The sequence below is a fragment of the Danio rerio genome, chromosome 4 (assembly GCF_049306965.1).
Source record: "Danio rerio strain Tuebingen ecotype United States chromosome 4, GRCz12tu, whole genome shotgun sequence".
Lineage (NCBI taxonomy): Eukaryota > Metazoa > Chordata > Actinopteri > Cypriniformes > Danionidae > Danio > Danio rerio.
The window spans coordinates 36,233,239-36,245,000 of record NC_133179.1 but is presented as its reverse complement, the minus strand read 5'-3'; the positions used below and the strand labels follow the sequence as shown (position 1 = coordinate 36,245,000).

General features: G+C 38.9%; 1 protein-coding gene and 11 non-coding genes across 12 annotated transcripts in view; all 12 read left to right on the top strand.

The window, feature by feature from the left end:
- The window catches only part of zgc:173607, a 791,925-nt gene that overhangs the window by 227,068 nt on the left and 553,095 nt on the right, over positions 1–11,762 (top strand). The gene's annotated exons all lie outside the window — the stretch shown is intronic.
- Positions 3,640–3,758, top strand: LOC141383842 (5S ribosomal RNA). The gene has a single exon (XR_012404897.1). It is a non-coding gene; the product is annotated as a 5S ribosomal RNA (ribosomal RNA).
- On the top strand, positions 3,817–3,935 carry LOC141383925 (5S ribosomal RNA). Its single transcript, XR_012404994.1, has one exon. It is a non-coding gene; the product is annotated as a 5S ribosomal RNA (ribosomal RNA).
- Positions 4,114–4,232, top strand: LOC141383790 (5S ribosomal RNA). Its single transcript, XR_012404828.1, has one exon. It is a non-coding gene; the product is annotated as a 5S ribosomal RNA (ribosomal RNA).
- LOC141382882 (5S ribosomal RNA) lies at positions 4,411–4,529 on the top strand. The gene has a single exon (XR_012403843.1). It is a non-coding gene; the product is annotated as a 5S ribosomal RNA (ribosomal RNA).
- Positions 4,708–4,826, top strand: LOC141383350 (5S ribosomal RNA). Its single transcript, XR_012404364.1, has one exon. It is a non-coding gene; the product is annotated as a 5S ribosomal RNA (ribosomal RNA).
- Positions 5,005–5,123, top strand: LOC141383625 (5S ribosomal RNA). Its single transcript, XR_012404652.1, has one exon. It is a non-coding gene; the product is annotated as a 5S ribosomal RNA (ribosomal RNA).
- LOC141383861 (5S ribosomal RNA) lies at positions 5,302–5,420 on the top strand. The gene has a single exon (XR_012404918.1). It is a non-coding gene; the product is annotated as a 5S ribosomal RNA (ribosomal RNA).
- Positions 5,479–5,597, top strand: LOC141383063 (5S ribosomal RNA). The gene has a single exon (XR_012404028.1). It is a non-coding gene; the product is annotated as a 5S ribosomal RNA (ribosomal RNA).
- LOC141383528 (5S ribosomal RNA) lies at positions 5,656–5,774 on the top strand. Its single transcript, XR_012404549.1, has one exon. It is a non-coding gene; the product is annotated as a 5S ribosomal RNA (ribosomal RNA).
- LOC141383675 (5S ribosomal RNA) lies at positions 5,833–5,951 on the top strand. The gene has a single exon (XR_012404705.1). It is a non-coding gene; the product is annotated as a 5S ribosomal RNA (ribosomal RNA).
- Positions 6,010–6,128, top strand: LOC141383851 (5S ribosomal RNA). The gene has a single exon (XR_012404908.1). It is a non-coding gene; the product is annotated as a 5S ribosomal RNA (ribosomal RNA).

Below are 11,762 nucleotides of genomic sequence, written 5' to 3'. Positions count from 1 at the left end.
AGATATGGCTGATGGAATGGTTTTTAAATCGGATATAGGAAGAAAGCAACTAAATGAGTTAATAAAGGAAAATAGTTTAATAGATATATGGAGGGAAAGGAATAGAGAAAAAAGAGAGTTTTCAAGGAGACAAATAGTGGGGAATTTTATATGTCAAACGAGAATAGATTTTATTTTATGTACTAGAAATATTGAAAATTTTATAGAAAACATACAGTATGAAGAGAACAGTTTTAGTGATCATAAGCTCTTGCATTTTAAAGTGAATATAGAAAACATACAAAAAGGACCAGGGACTTGGATTTTAAACACAACCATTTTAAAAAATCAAGATTATGTTCAAAAAGTCAAAGAAATAATAGAGAATGAAAAAGAAAATAGAATGTATGATGAAGATAAAAGGATATGGTGGGAAAACACAAAATATCAAATCAGGAAATACACAATCAAATATTGCGCAGTACTACAAAGATGTAAAAAGTATACAGAAAAAGAAGTTAAAAGATCCTTAGAAAAAGAATTAAACAAGGAAAATAAAGATATTGAAAAAATCAAAGAAATAGAGCAAAAATTACGAGATTTAGAAGAAGACAAATATAAGGGGGCAATGTTGAGGAGCAGATCTAAATACACAGTAGAAGGGGAAAAATGCACGAAATTCTTTTTTGATTTAGAGAAGCAAAGAGGTAAAGCAGGAATACTAAAGGAAATTAAAGGGAGGAATGGAAAAATTGCGAAAGGAAACATAGAAATACTAGAAGAAATCAAGCATTTTTATGAAGATCTATTTAAAGCAAAAGGTATTGATGAAGAAAAAGAAAGGAAGATTCTAAATTATATAAAAGTAAAACTAGAAAAAGATGACAACAAAGAATGTGACAGAGAAATAGAAGAAGAAGAGATTGAAATTGCAATAAATCAACTAAATAAAAAGAAAAGTCCAGGTATAGATGGAATAGGAAATGAATTTTATATTGTTTTTAAAGATATTTTAAAAGGAATACTTAAAGAAGTTTTTAAAGACATTTTTAAATGTAAAGAGATGAATGAAAGAATGGGGATGGGATTAATGAAGTTAATATATAAAAGAAAAGGAGCAAAAACTGAATTACAAAATTATAGACCAATAACAATGTTGAATACAGATTTAAAGATTTTAGCAAAAGTTTTAGCGAATAGATTAAAGGAAGTAATGCCTAAATTAATTAAATCAAACCAAGCATATGCAATAAAAGGGAGAGATATAGCAGATGTAACAATGAGTATTAAAAGCACAATAGATTATTTGCAAGAAAAGAAGATGAATGGTTTTTTAATTAGTGTAGATTTTGAAAAGGCTTTTGACAGAGTAGAACATACTTATTTATTTGATGTACTCAAAACATTTGGATTTGGAGAGAATTTTATTAATTGGATTAAAATTTTATATAAAGGGGCTTTTACAAAAGTAAAATGTAATGGTTTTTTAACAGATTGTTTTAAAATTACAAGATCAATTAGACAAGGATGTCCTCTTTCAGCACTATTATATTCCCTAATCGCAGAACCATTAGGGTTAGCAATAAAACAAGAAACTAAAATTAAAGGAATAAAAATAGAAGAAGAGGAGGATGAAGGAAAAATATACCAGTATGCTGATGATACAACAATAATAGTGAAGGAGAAAAAGAGTGTAAAAGAAGCCATGAAAAAAGTACAGGAGTTTTGTAAGGGAACAGGAAGCAAAATAAATGAAAATAAAACACAATATATGAGGTTTGGTAAAGCAGATATTTTAACAGATTGTTTTCAATTTAGAGAAGTAGAAGAGCTGAAAATTTTAGGAATTTTAATTGGTAAAAATGAAAGAAAAGCAACAGAAAAGATGTGGGATGATCTAATAAGAGGAATAGAATCAAGATTAAATTTCTGGAGGATGAGAGAACTTTGCTTAAAGGGGAAAGCCTTAATTTTAAATGTTTTAATGACATCAAAGCTATGGTATAAATTATATGTAACAGAAATGCCATGTTGGATAGAAGCGAGATTGAAAAAGTGTGTTCAAGATTTTTTATGGGAGGGGAAACCCCCAAGAATTGCGCACAATACAATAATAGGAGCAACAGAAGAAGGAGGGATAGGATTGATGGATATTAAACAAAGGAAGAATTGTCTTAGAGTGAAAATAGTTAAAAAGCTTTTACAAGAGGAGAACTCAACAGAATGGAAAAAGGTTATGAAATATTTTTTAAACAAAGTTGGCAATTTTAACTTAGGAGAAGACATTCTTTGGTTAAAAACTAAAAACTGGATGACGGAAAAGTTACCAGGGTTTTATCAAGAAATTTTAAGTGCATGGGGGAAATTTTTAGACGGAGTATTTTACCAAGTAAAGGGAAGAGAAAACTTGTTAAATCAACCTTTGTTTTTAAATAAAAGTATTTTAAAAGAAGGGAAGGAACTATTTTTTAAAAAATGGATGGATGTGGGGATTTTAAGAATAAGGGATGTTCTTTATGAATTCAAAAAGGGATTTTTACCTAAGCAATATATAGTAGACTTAATGGAAGAAACTAAAGAGGAATACAGTGTAAAGGAAATAGAAAATAAACTTGAAACGGTCAAAGGTGCCATACCAAAAGAATGGATTACAAGAATAGAAAATATGGAAGAATGTGGGAATGAAAAAGTCATACATGTCTATTTAAAAGGAAAGCTTTGTAATTTTAAAGATTGTTTACTGAAAGACTTTTATGTGTATTTTAGAGATAGTGTATTTCAAGAACCAATAGCAAATAACTTTTGGGTACAAAGATTGAATAGTGTGAAAAAGGAAAATATATGGAAAAACATGAGAGGAAAAATAATAGAAACAAGATTGGAATGTTTTGAATATTTTATAAGACACAAGGCAATTTTTACTGAGTGCATTTTAACAAAGATACATATAGAACAAAATGCAACATGTAAGGTTTGTTTTCAAGAAGATGAAGGAATTTTACACCTGTTTTTATACTGTAAAGAATTAGAATGTTTTTACAAGAAATGCCAAAAAATGCTAAAAGATTTATTGAAAGATTGGGATGAAGAACAATTGGAATGGAATACTCTGGTGATGTTCGGATGGAATATGCAAAACAAAAACAAAAAGTTTGTAAATCTTCTTATAATGATGATTAAAAAATGTGTGTGGGAAAGAAGAAATGTAGCAAAACAGGAAAAAGTTGTTTTAAATGTGTGGAATGTACTAAAACGAAAAATGGAAAGATACATAGAAAGACTGTACTGCTATTTTAAAGGAGAAGATATGTTACCAAGCTTTTATGATGTGTTTAATGATGAAGTGTATAATGTTTTAAATGGTTTAAAGTGGAAAATGCCCAAAGAGGATGTTATGTTATGAAGAATGTTGATTTTAATGTAATTGTTTTGTGAAATTTCTTGAAGTATTTAAATGTTAATGTAATGTGATTATTTTTTAATAAAAAAAAAAAAAAAAAAAAAGAAATGCCCGATCTCATCTGAACTCGGAAGTAAAGCAGGGTCGGGCCTGGTTAGTACTTGGATGGGAGACCGCCTGGGAATACCAGGTGCTGTAAGCTTTTCGAAGTGCTTCATTTGGCAGCTGATTTAAATAGCCAACGCTTGACATCCTCTTTCGCTTACGGCCATACCACCCTGGAAATGCCCAATCTCATCTGAACTCGGAAGTAAAGCAGGGTCGGGCCTGGTTAGTACTTGGATGGGAGACCGCCTGGGAATACCAGGTGCGGTAAGCTTTTCGAAGTGCTTCATTTGGCAGCTGATTTAAATAGCCAACGCTTGACATCCTCTTTCGCTTACGGCCATACCACCCTGGAAATGCCCGATCTCATCTGAACTCGGAAGTAAAGCAGGGTCGGGCCTGGTTAGTACTTGGATGGGAGACCGCCTGGGAATACCAGGTGCTGTAAGCTTTTGGAAGTGCTTCATTTGGCAGCTGATAGACTTCCCCGTGTCACAGCTTCGCAGCCATTATTTTTTCTCGCCTTCAAGGGCATTGTTTCTGTCGGTGCTGTGTCGATGCCAGCTGAGCTGCGCTCGGTCCCTGGTGCTGCGCCTGTTTCAAATAGCCAACTCTTGACGGCCTCTTTTGCTTACGGCTATACCACCCTGGAAATGCCCAATCTCATCTGAACTCGGAAGTAAAGCAGGGTCGGGCCTGGTTAGTACTTGGATGGGAGACCGCCTGGGAATACCAGGTGCTGTAAGCTTTTGGAAATCCTTCATTTGGCAGCTGATAGACTTCCCCGTGTCACAGCTTCGCAGCCATTATTTTTTCTCGCCTTCAAGGGCATTGTTTCTGTCGGTGCTGTGTTGATGCCAGCTGAGCTGCGCTCGCTCCCTGGTGCTGCGCCTGTTTCAAATAGCCAACTCTTGACGGCCTCTTTCGCTTACGGCCATACCACCCTGGAAATGCCCGATCTCATCTGAACTCGGAAGTGAAGCAGGGTCGGGCCTGGTTAGTACTTGGATGGGAGACCGCCTGGGAATACCAGGTGCTGTAAGCTTTTGGAAGTCCTTCATTTGGCAGCTGATAGACTTCCCCGTGTCACAGCTTCGCAGCCATTATTTTTTCTCGCCTTCAAGGGCATTGTTTCTGTCGGTGCTGTGTCGATGCCAGCTGAGCTGCGCTCGGTCCCTGGTGCTGCGCCTGTTTCAAATAGCCAACTCTTGACGGCCTCTTTCGCTTACGGCTATACCACCCTGGAAATGCCCGATCTCATCTGAACTCGGAAGTAAAGCAGGGTCGGGCCTGGTTAGTACTTGGATGGGAGACCGCCTGGGAATACCAGGTGCTGTAAGCTTTTGGAAGTCCTTCATTTGGCAGCTGATAGACTTCCCCGTGTCACAGCTTCGCAGCCATTATTTTTTCTCGCCTTCAAGGGCATTGTTTCTGTCGGTGCTGTGTCGATGCCAGCTGAGCTGCGCTCGCTCCCTGGTGCTGCGCCTGTTTCAAATAGCCAACTCTTGACGGCCTCTTTCGCTTACGGCTATACCACCCTGGAAATGCCCGATCTCATCTGAACTCGGAAGTAAAGCAGGGTCGGGCCTGGTTAGTACTTGGATGGGAGACCGCCTGTGAATACCAGGTGCTGTAAGCTTTTGGAAGTCCTTCATTTGGCAGCTGATAGACTTCCCCGTGTCACAGCTTCGCAGCCATTATTTTTTCTCGCCTTCAAGGGCATTGTTTCTGTCGGTGCTGTGTCGATGCCAGCTGAGCTGCGCTCGGTCCCTGGTGCTGCGCCTGTTTCAAATAGCCAACTCTTGACGGCCTCTTTCGCTTACGGCTATACCACCCTGGAAATGCCCGATCTCATCTGAACTCGGAAGTAAAGCAGGGTCGGGCCTGGTTAGTACTTGGATGGGAGACCGCCTGGGAATACCAAGTGCGGTAAGCTTTTCGAAGTGCTTCATTTGGCAGCTGATTTAAATAGCCAACGCTTGACATCCTCTTTCGCTTACGGCCATACCACCCTGGAAATGCCCGATCTCATCTGAACTCGGAAGTAAAGCAGGGTCGGGCCTGGTTAGTACTTGGATGGGAGACCGCCTGGGAAAACCAGGTGCTGTAAGCTTTTCGAAGTGCTTCATTTGGCAGCTGATTTAAATAGCCAACGCTTGACATCCTCTTTCGCTTACGGCCATACCACCCTGGAAATGCCCGATCTCATCTGAACTCGGAAGTAAAGCAGGGTCGGGCCTGGTTAGTACTTGGATGGGAGACCGCCTTGGAATACCAGGTGCTGTAAGCTTTTCGAAGTGCTTCATTTGGCAGCTGATTTAAATAGCCAACGCTTGACATCCTCTTTCGCTTACGGCCATACCACCCTGGAAATGCCCGATCTCATCTGAACTCGGAAGTAAAGCAGGGTCGGCCCTGGTTAGTACTTGGATGGGAGACCGCCTGGGAATACCAGGTGCTGTAAGCTTTTCGAAGTGCTTCATTTGGCAGCTGATTTAAATAGCCAACGCTTGACGTCCTCTTTCGCTTACGGCCATACTACCCTGGAAATGCCCGATCTCATCCGAACTTAGAAGTAAAGCAGGGTCGGGCCTGGTTAGTACTTGGATGGGAGACCGCCTGGGAATACCAGGTGCTGTAAGCTTTTCGAAGTGCTTCATTTGGCAGCTGATTTAAATAGCCAACGCTTGACATCCTCTTTCGCTTACGGCCATACCACCCTGAGCACGCTAGAGGGAGCTAGAGTGCAACAAGGAAGTGACTGGCAGCAGTCAGGAGAGGAAGGCTCTCCACCATTTTTTCTGTTTATTTTTTTGTGTTTTACATTTTTTGTGGACTGATATAGGTTTTTTTGTTTTTGATTTTTGTTTTTTAACCACCTGACAGCAGCATTTTGCTGGCTGGAGGGTGGTTTTTTGCGTGTGTTTTTTTGCAATGGAGCAAACAAAGGACGGATTGATGGCAAACGACCCTGGACTGGATGCAGAGACACGAAAGGAATATGAAACTGGACTGGATGACGAGACAAGAATGGTTAAAGACAACGGACTGGAAAATGGACAACGAGCTGGACAACGGAAAAGCCAAGTAGGTGGAAGAAAGTATTTAAAGGAGGCAACAGTTATCATTAATGTGGAAGATGTACAGGAAGTGAGAGCAGAAGATATTATTAAAGCAGTGATTGAAAAGTGTGGACATGGAAAAATTCTGGCTTTAAGACCAAGACAAGGGAAGGAGTACGAACTAACAATGGAAACAGAAGAATTATGTGAACAATTGACTGACAAACTGATGATAAATGGGGTGAACTGTGAAATTAAAAAGCTTCATAATAGGGATTTTGTTGTTTCCTTCATGCACCTGCCGGTCTATCTGGAAGATAAGGAAATTCTGGAAAAATTAGATACTTGGGGAGTTTGTCCCATATCTAAAATTAAACGAAGGTTTTATCCGGGTACCGACATAGAAGACGGAACAAGGTTCCTTAAAGTGAGGTTCCCTAAAGAGGTGGCATCCTTGCCATACAGCACAAAAATGGAGACAGCAGAAGGAACGCAGTACTTCAGGGTGATGCACAGCCATCAGGTGAAGACCTGTAGGCTGTGCATGAGCCCGGAACACATGCTGAAAGACTGTCCAGAATTCAAGTGCTACAAATGCGAGGAAAGGGGGCATTTTGCAAGACACTGTATCACTGTCAGGTGCCCGGAATGTAAAAATTTTTTAAACAAGTGTGAATGCTGGATGGAAGGAGAGGAAGGAGGAGGAGAAGATCGGGACCGGCAGGTGCATGAAGAAAACAACAAAAGGGAAGAAGATAATGAAGCAATAGAAAGGACAATGGAGGAGGAAATGAATAACAATGAAAAAAAGGAAGGAGAAAACGAAAATGAAGAGAATGAAGTACAGTTATCAGGACAGGATGGACAGTGGTCACAAATGGAAATATCGGACAGTTTTAAAACTTTTTTAAGCACGGTGGAAAAAGAGGAACTAAGAAAGACTGGTCAAGCTGAAGGAATGGCAAATGATGAAGAAACAAGGATGGAAAATGTGGATAAGAACAAAGTGGAAAGAGGATTTTTAAGAAGAAGAACTTTTAAGGTAAAACCAAACTTGGACATGGCAAAGAAAAAAGTTTTAACAAAGAACAGAGCTAAATATGTAAATAGGTATGAAGTGTTAAGGGGACTGGAAGAAGATAAAGAAAAATGATGTTTTTAAAATATTTTATCTATTTTAAAATGCTTTTAATCTTTGTCTCTTTTAACGGAAGGAGTTGTTGGTTGAGAGCGTTGGAAGGAGATGAAGGACAATGAGGATGTGTAGGTTTTTAATTTCATTTTTATTTATTTTAATGGTTTTAAACTGTGTGTCTTTTAATGCAAGGGGACTGATGGGAAAAGATAAATTTGAGAAAATAAGAGAGAAATGTAAAAACAAGGAAGTGATAGGTTTACAGGAAACAAACTGGAAAGAACATGCAATGAATGATTTTAAAAAGTTGTGGCAAGGGGATATAATATATAATAATGGTGATGGTAAATCTGGAAGAGGTGTTGCTTTTTTAATAAGGAAAGATGTTTTAAACTTTAAAAGAATTGTGTATAGGGATAATTATGGAAAATGTTTAGTAATAGAGGTGAACTATGAAGGACATGAATTAATAATAGCAAATATACATGCACCAACAGAAGATAAAGACAAAAAAGAATATTTTGAGGTTTTAAATAAAGTATTAAAAGGTTTTAAAGAAATAATAATGATGGGAGATTTTAATACTGTTTTTAGAAAACAAGATATGGCTGATGGAATGGTTTTTAAATCGGATATAGGAAGAAAGCAACTAAATGAGTTAATAAAGGAAAATAGTTTAATAGATATATGGAGGGAAAGGAATAGAGAAAAAAGAGAGTTTTCAAGGAGACAAATAGTGGGGAATTTTATATGTCAAACGAGAATAGATTTTATTTTATGTACTAGAAATATTGAAAATTTTATAGAAAACATACAGTATGAAGAGAACAGTTTTAGTGATCATAAGCTCTTGCATTTTAAAGTGAATATAGAAAACATACAAAAAGGACCAGGGACTTGGATTTTAAACACAACCATTTTAAAAAATCAAGATTATGTTCAAAAAGTCAAAGAAATAATAGAGAATGAAAAAGAAAATAGAATGTATGATGAAGATAAAAGGATATGGTGGGAAAACACAAAATATCAAATCAGGAAATACACAATCAAATATTGCGCAGTACTACAAAGATGTAAAAAGTATACAGAAAAAGAAGTTAAAAGATCCTTAGAAAAAGAATTAAACAAGGAAAATAAAGATATTGAAAAAATCAAAGAAATAGAGCAAAAATTACGAGATTTAGAAGAAGACAAATATAAGGGGGCAATGTTAAGGAGCAGATCTAAATACACAGTAGAAGGGGAAAAATGCACGAAATTCTTTTTTGATTTAGAGAAGCAAAGAGGTAAAGCAGGAATACTAAAGGAAATTAAAGGGAGGAATGGAAAAATTGCGAAAGGAAACATAGAAATACTAGAAGAAATCAAGCATTTTTATGAAGATCTATTTAAAGCAAAAGGTATTGATGAAGAAAAAGAAAGGAAGATTCTAAATTATATAAAAGTAAAACTAGAAAAAGATGACAACAAAGAATGTGACAGAGAAATAGAAGAAGAAGAGATTGAAATTGCAATAAATCAACTAAATAAAAAGAAAAGTCCAGGTATAGATGGAATAGGAAATGAATTTTATATTGTTTTTAAAGATATTTTAAAAGGAATACTTAAAGAAGTTTTTAAAGACATTTTTAAATGTAAAGAGATGAATGAAAGAATGGGGATGGGATTAATGAAGTTAATATATAAAAGAAAAGGAGCAAAAACTGAATTACAAAATTATAGACCAATAACAATGTTGAATACAGATTTAAAGATTTTAGCAAAAGTTTTAGCGAATAGATTAAAGGAAGTAATGCCTAAATTAATTAAATCAAACCAAGCATATGCAATAAAAGGGAGAGATATAGCAGATGTAACAATGAGTATTAAAAGCACAATAGATTATTTGCAAGAAAAGAAGATGAATGGTTTTTTAATTAGTGTAGATTTTGAAAAGGCTTTTGACAGAGTAGAACATACTTATTTATTTGATGTACTCAAAACATTTGGATTTGGAGAGAATTTTATTAATTGGATTAAAATTTTATATAAAGGGGCTTTTACAAAAGTAAAATGTAATGGTTTTTTAACAGATTGTTTTAAAATTACAAGATCAATTAGACAAGGATGTCCTCTTTCAGCACTATTATATTCCCTAATCGCAGAACCATTAGGGTTAGCAATAAAACAAGAAACTAAAATTAAAGGAATAAAAATAGAAGAAGAGGAGGATGAAGGAAAAATATACCAGTATGCTGATGATACAACAATAATAGTGAAGGAGAAAAAGAGTGTAAAAGAAGCCATGAAAAAAGTACAGGAGTTTTGTAAGGGAACAGGAAGCAAAATAAATGAAAATAAAACACAATATATGAGGTTTGGTAAAGCAGATATTTTAACAGATTGTTTTCAATTTAGAGAAGTAGAAGAGCTGAAAATTTTAGGAATTTTAATTGGTAAAAATGAAAGAAAAGCAACAGAAAAGATGTGGGATGATCTAATAAGAGAAAGTAAAAAAAAAATCATTTTGAAAACGAAATGCATTGATTTTATTTTTTTGCTGTTTGAAACAACTAACACTCATTTGGGGGATGGTGGGTCTCTAGCGGGGGGGGTCTTTGGAACGACCGCTGGCAAACGCTATGGATGAGCTCACCGGGGGCGTTGGTTGGACCAGGGGGAGAGCTCACCAAGCCATGCCCGGGAAGAGACCACTCTCTCCGGCATGACCCGCGCCTGGAGGGGGGGTAGCGCGTCCCTGGGTTTCGCTGACCTGCCGTCGAGGTTTCGATAACAGACTCAAATGAAGGACTTAGTGCAATTTTCGATTTCGCGGTTGAACGAACCAGGGGTCTAACGAGGGCCCCGTTGCCCCAAAACAAGCGTTCAAACCCGGGCAAACCAAATGCGCACTGCTGCCCTGGTCCTTCCAAGGATCCAGGCCTCTTGGCCAGCAAAGCTAACCCGAAAACAAGCGTTCAAACCCGGGCAAACCAAATGCGCACTGCTGCCCTGGTCCTTCCAAGGATCCAGGCCTCTTGGCCAGCAAAGCTAACCCGAAAACAAGCGTTCAAATCCGGGCAAACCAAATGCGCACTGCTGCCCTGGTCCTTCCAAGGATCCAGGCCTCTTGGCCAGCAAAGCTAACCCGAAAACAAGCGTTCAAACCCGGGCAAACCAAATGCGCACTGCTGCCCTGGTCCTTCCAAGGATCCAGGCCTCTTGGCCAGCAAAGCTAACCCGAAAACAAGCGTTCAAATCCGGGCAAACCAAATGCGCACTGCTGCCCTGGTCCTTCCAAGGATCCAGGCCTCTTGGCCAGCAAAGCTAACCCGAAAACAAGCGTTCAAATCCGGGCAAACCAAATGCGCACTGCTGCCCTGGTCCTTCCAAGGATCCAGGCCTCTTGGCCAGCAAAGCTAACCCGAAAACAAGCGTTCAAATCCGGGCGAGGCCAGTGGTCTGAACACCATGGGAGTCAGGAGTCCATGGCAGGCCACCGCGCGCAAAGGCCTATTTGGGTCACCAACGGTAAGCGATGGGTCAGAAAGAGCCAGGGGGGGGTCTTTGGTGATCAGTGCTTGCCCGGGATAAGTGAGGGTGTATTGGGCAGAGAGCGCGTGACATGAAGCCTCGGAGGCCAATGGTTCACCAGCGGCACCATTTACGCACCAGCTGAGACCTAAGTGCGCTCACCGGGGGCGTTGGTTGGACCAGGGGGAGAGCTCACCAAGCCATGCCCGGGAAGAGACCACTCTCTCCGGCATGACCCGCGCCTGGAGGGGGGGTAGCGCGTCCCTGGGTTTCGCTGACCTGCCGTCGAGGTTTCGATAACAGACTCAAATGAAGGACTTAGTGCAATTTTCGATTTCGCGGTTGAACGAACCAGGGGTCTAACGAGGGCCCCGTTGCCCCAAAACAAGCGTTCAAACCCGGGCAAACCAAATGCGCACTGCTGCCCTGGTCCTTCCAAGGATCCAGGCCTCTTGGCCAGCAAAGCTAACCCGAAAACAAGCGTTCAAACCCGGGCAAACCAAATGCGCACTGCTGCCCTGGTCCTTCCAAGGATCCAGGCCTCTTGGCCAGCAAAGCTAACCCGAAA